Below are 6,030 nucleotides of genomic sequence, written 5' to 3' on the forward strand. Positions count from 1 at the left end.
AAGGGCTTTTATGCCTCTAATGTGAAGTTGAGCACAAGTAGTTAAAATAAGCTCAACAGAGAGTAGCCTGGGCCCAGTGAGCTCTCAAAGCTAACCAATTGAAGTCCCTTTTTGGATAAAGTCACATGCTGAGAAGATACCACAGGACATAGAATCCAAATGGACAAAATAAGGATGAGTATGGACAAAACTATTCTGATAATGGGGTGTGGGAATGAAAATCAGTAGATACGAGTAACTACAAAACTGTCTTTTAAACACTTCACAAAAACAACACAAGAGGAAGGTTAAGAGCTGTAATTCTTGTAATGTATAACTATAAAGGAGACTAGGATAAAATAGTCTGTGTGCCTGGGAAGAAAAGGAGGGCATAGACATTGGTGCCCATTGGCAACCTCTACCACAGGTAGAGCCATTGCTTTCCTGGGAACTTAGAGACATTTACCGATATTTACAGAGATGGAATGAACTAGATTAGAATCATGCTTTCATATATGTGTAAACAGATACGCTTATATTTATAATCTCACTTATATGGTTATTTATTAAATTTGGTTATATTTATACCACATGTATGGACTATATATAACCAGATATTCTACTGTAAGTAAATTCACATGTTATAAAATAACCTTCAAAAATATTTTGTTTACTGACCACAATATACTCCCATGATTATTTTTTTTTTCTTTCCACATAACTTGTTTGATATTTAGGCATTTACCAACATTTTGCTATTACAAATTACATGATGAATATGCTTTGCAATTTGCTATTACAAATTGTGTGATAAGCATAAATCATTGTCCACACTCATTATTTTCTAAGGAAAAATTCCTACAGGGTAATTTCAGCGTTAAAATTTCTAAAGATATTTTATGGTTCTTGATATTTATTGCCTGCTTGCTCTACATAAATGTTCTCATTCTACCAGTTTATATTCCCATGTGGGTTTATCAATATCCATTTCTTTGTATCTTGGACCACACTGGACATTACCATGTTGTAACATGATTTGCCAGTTTGTAGGGAGGGAATGTCTCAATATTTATGAAATTGGTAAAATAGATACTTACTTTTTATTGGGGATTACAGTAGTATCTTGTGGCCATAATATTGATGTTAAGGCAATCAAAAATCAAAATGTGGGAGATACACTTCCTTTTCTTAATATAGGAAAGAAGCGTAGAAACTATGACTTTATGAATGTCTTTAGAAGGAAAAGTTTGTTTATATTTGCTATATATCCCAGCCATCTTTTGCAAGGATTTGATTGGTAGTGGCCTCTTGCTATTACTATGCATTTGCTTTGCCCTTTTATTTTTCTCTCACATAGGGTAAAGTTAATATATCTCTTCATATAATTGAATTCCATAGATAGTGAACATCATTCAATAACCTCATAAAGAATATGCTGTAAATATAAGTCCATGCTGCTCTACAATGCCGTGTCATGGATTATTTATTTATTTATTTAAGATATGGGGTCTTGCTATGTTGCCCAGACCGGACACTGGCTGTACACAGGCACAGTCATCATAGCACACCACAGCCTCAAACTCCTGGGCTCAAGCCATCCTCCCACCTCACCCTCTTGAGTACCTGGGACTATAGGTGCATATCAATGCACCCACCTATTCCATGTATTATTAATAATTATCTAGTTATATTAGGAAGGATACTTCTTAAATAGAATATGTAACTTGATTACTATCCATATGTGAAACTTATAAGTTATTCCCACATTGTGAAATTTAAGAATATTATTTACCAATGGATTTTAATCTAATAAAAATAAGAAATTTATTGTTATAAGCCAATTATTAGTGTTGATACACTACATACATGAAATCTTGATTTATTAATAGAGATGTAGCTGCAAAAGAGTAAGGAGGATCAATTTCTAATCTGGCCTGGATTAGAATTCTGCATATTTTTGTCATAGCATTTAAACAATATATGATTATTTACTTGTCCATCTTGGAGACTTTATTTTTATGTCTGTATTCCCAACACTTAGTTCATTACTTGCTATGCAATAGTTGCTGAAAAAGTACTACAAAGCATTTAGATTACCAAAGAATATAAAACAACTGTGTCATCATCATCATCACTACTGCAATTATTACTATTTTGTGACTTGCCCAAGGTCTGTCTGTTTCATGTGTTTGATTTGAAAGTGACCACAACCCAAAGCTCATCAATTTATCCAAAAGGGAGATTTATTACATACTGGAACATCTCCCTTACCCAGGGCATTCAGAGATACAAATATAGGTATGCCTCAGAAACAATTGGGAGCAAACTCTCAGTTACACTCAGGATGTTTTTAAATTTATCTTATTTCTGCTCTTTTATGCCTAACTGATTATCTTCTTTATTTTCTTCAAATTGGCCTCTTCCATCTCTTGTGTCCATGTGTCTTCTTTAGCCCTCCAGGCTTCCATCAGTAGCTAAGCCATCATAGAGCCCAGTTGGGAGACTGGCTTCTTTATATGGCCCCAGTAACCAGAATTCTGAGAAAGACACTGATTTGCCCAGCTTGAATCGGGTATCTAGTCACAGTGAACTTTCTGTGTTAAGGATCATGGACAGGTTTTGATATGGGATGCTATCACCATAACCATTCATATAACTGAAGTTTGGAGATTAATCAATTTGATAAGTGGTCAGTTCAGACAAAATTGCTGAAAGCCATTTTCTAGGTGACCAATTTTCCAATTGATTAATTTGTCAAATTCACCAAATATGTAAGTTATCAAAAATGTTCCCAATACATTTGATGGGTCGGTTAATAGCTTTAGCAAGAATGTACACTTTTGGTCACTTTTGGCCACTTTTGGCATGGAATTTTATTTATATATATGTGTGTATCTATATATAGAGAGAGACTCATGCATGAACATCCATTCATATATATATAATGTACTTTCTAATAACAATTTTAAATTTAAATGTAACCTAATTAAGGTTACAGTCAATTGCTGAGAATAACACAATACAGCTGACATAATAAATAAATAAATTTGGAAAGTAAAAACTAACATCAAAAAGCCTCCAAAAGAAATCAAAAGTAGCTGAAAAACCACATCATTTGTGAAATGCTGAAAGTTTGATTTCTAACAAGAAGCAATTGGAAACATTGACTTGTTAGCTGTTAGGAGAAAGATTCCATACCAAAAGGTAAAAGTGTCCAAATGGGGAGGCAAGAGATGGATCTCCTGAAGGAACAACTATAATACAAATAACCTAGGGAGTGACAGGAGCAACTGTATCACATAAAAAATTGAGGCAACTAATTTGTGGATACAACAAATGAAATTTAAAATGCTGAAATTGCCAAATAAATCCTAAAACTCTAAAGCCTAAAAAAAAAAAAAGTAAACTTTTATTTTTTTAATTATATGAACCTGAAAAATTCCCATATGAAGTAAATGAAACCTTGGTTACAGAACATACAATTTACATTTTGAAAGAAATATATACATGTGTTTATAATTTTAATCTTTTAATTACAATGTTTATAATATATTTCATGAGTAAGAAATAAGTTGCATATTCTTGTTAAACTCTTAAAATATTCCTATTAAAGCACTTAAATTATTCTAAATTGTTAAAATTGTAATTACCAAATTTCACAAATTTGTTAAATTGGTCATTTAGCCAACTATTCAACAGTAAGATTGGTTTTAGGCACAGTTACTATGTGGCAAACTGAATTTCAGTAATTTGGTTTGGTAAATTTATTTTCAGCAAATTGGCTTGATTTCATGGATGGATGGGGAATAATTTTGTTAACATGGATATATCCTACACGAAGGTCCCAAATCATGCCAGTGGTAGAATACAAACAAATGACATCCCAGATAGTCTTATTTCTAGTTTAGCAGATATCCCTTCTCTTTTTGTGGTAGGAAAACAATTCAAGCACCAGTAAGCTAAAGATGTCATGCTCCCAAATGAGACTGCTAAAGAAGTTAAAATAAATTATTTAAATCATGCCTTTGGGGCACCTTTCTCTGCCCTGCAGTCAAGCCAAGTTTTAGCTCCATGCCCATTATGATTCAATCACTAACTGCCAAAAGCCTTGCCATCACATAGACACAACCATGGCCCTTTTTAAAGTTCTTTTAGTTCTATAGCTTGCCTCAGAAATTGGCAGAGCAGAGGAGGAGCCACACGCTGCTATTGCTGGAGCTTTTGTCCCCACTGCTGTCAGTTAGGCTGTGCCTGGTTCTTCAGTGTCCAGTTCCCTCAGACCCATTGTCATTTCTAGACCCTCCTGCTGGCTTGGATCTTGCTGGGAAAATGTCTGATGAATTTTTGTTGGCAGATGCACTACCTGAACACTCCCCTGCCAAAACCTCTGCTGTGAGCAATATAAAACCTGGCCAATCTCCTCAAGGCTGGCCAGGTTCCAACCCTTGGAATAACCCAAATACTCCATCTACTGTGCCATCTGGACTTCTACCAAGAGCAATACCCTCTATTGTGTCTTTTGGACCAGCACCAACAAAAATATATCCCTGTGTGCCTCCCACTAGACTATCTCTAGGAAACCCCAGCACCTTTTTCTCCTTCTGGGTCATCATTCCCTCCAGCTCTAGTGGTCTTTATCCCACCCTAACTGTTCTGGGCCATATCCTACAACAAATATGCCCTTTCCAGAGCTACCGAGACCATATGGTACACTCACAGATCCATCTATAGCTGGTTCTTTAGGGTTTTGGGGATCTATGTCTTCTGTACTTTGAGCACTAGGAATGGGAAGGCAATATCCTGCCCCTAATATTTTATATCCATCTTCAGGGCCACATCCTGCTTTTCCACCTCCCCAACCACCAGAGCCAGCACCCCTGTTCCATGGGATATTGGTCCAAAAGGAACCTGGGGACCACTATACCATATCCTGCCCCTGCAGGATGGTATCCCACACCAGGACTCTATCCTACTCCCAATAATCATTTTCAAGTGCCTTCAGGACCTTCTGGTGCTTTGCCAATGCTTGATGGCCCCCATTCTTACCGTTAAGTTAAGAATGAAAGGGCCGGGCATGGTGGCTCATGCCTGTAATCCTAGCACCCTGGGAGGCCTAGGTGGGAAGATCACTTAAGGTCAGGAGTTTGAGAGTAGCCTAAGCAAGAGAGAGACCCCAATCTCTATTAAAAATAGAAAAAATTAGCCAGGCACAGTGGCACGCTGAGCCTGTAGTCCCAGCTACTCAGGAGGCTGAGGCAGGAGAATGGCTTGAACCCAGGAGTTTGAGGTTGCTGTGGGCTAGGCTGATGCCACGGCATTCTAGCCTGGGCAACAGAGTTAGATTGTTGTCTCAAAAAAACAAAAAATACAAAGGATGAGGAGATGATGCTTTAGCTTTTGAAGCACATATATATGCACATAAATGCATACGTAAACACTGATGGTTTCACTATTCTTAGAGGACATTCATAAAACAATTCTTCTTCCCCTCAGAGGAGACATCTGCCTCTTACACTTGGATATGTAGTACATCAGATTGATGCAATCAGATAATGTAGAAGTAAATCATTCAGATGTGATTTTTATTTGGTTTTCATGGAAAGTTAAAATGACTAAGTACATTGATTAGCTCGTTGATACAACTTGTTTAAATTATATAACTATATGCTTAACAGTTTAAGATGATGTGGATTATTGTTAGAATCTGCAACATCATTAGCAAATTATTTCAAGTATTGTTCTATAATCACTGCCCCCCAATAAATAAATAAACTTTGAAAACTATCACATCATAATCTAAATGATGCTTCTCAACATTTTTAAACTGCTCTATTTATAGGTTAAATAAACCTGGTCCTCTTGAGCTTATATTTTGGATATACATTAAAAACTATTAGTAAATTCTTGTCAGATATTTGCTTGATTAGCCAGCCAAGGTTCATTTTTATCCTTGAGTTTGTAGTGAAAACTTCCTGATTTGCTTTATTTTTAGCCATAAGGATCATACAACACTAAAATCTGCCATTTATGGAAACCAACTTTTTTCTTTTT

At 35.9% G+C, this 6,030-nt stretch overlaps 1 pseudogene; it reads left to right on the top strand.

The window, feature by feature from the left end:
* The first annotated feature begins 4,308 nt into the window (after window positions 1-4,308).
* Window positions 4,309-5,031, top strand: LOC123621171 (annotated as a pseudogene).
* The last annotated feature ends 999 nt before the right edge of the window (window positions 5,032-6,030 follow it).

This window comes from Lemur catta, chromosome 15 (genome assembly GCF_020740605.2).
Source record: "Lemur catta isolate mLemCat1 chromosome 15, mLemCat1.pri, whole genome shotgun sequence".
NCBI lineage: Eukaryota > Metazoa > Chordata > Mammalia > Primates > Lemuridae > Lemur > Lemur catta.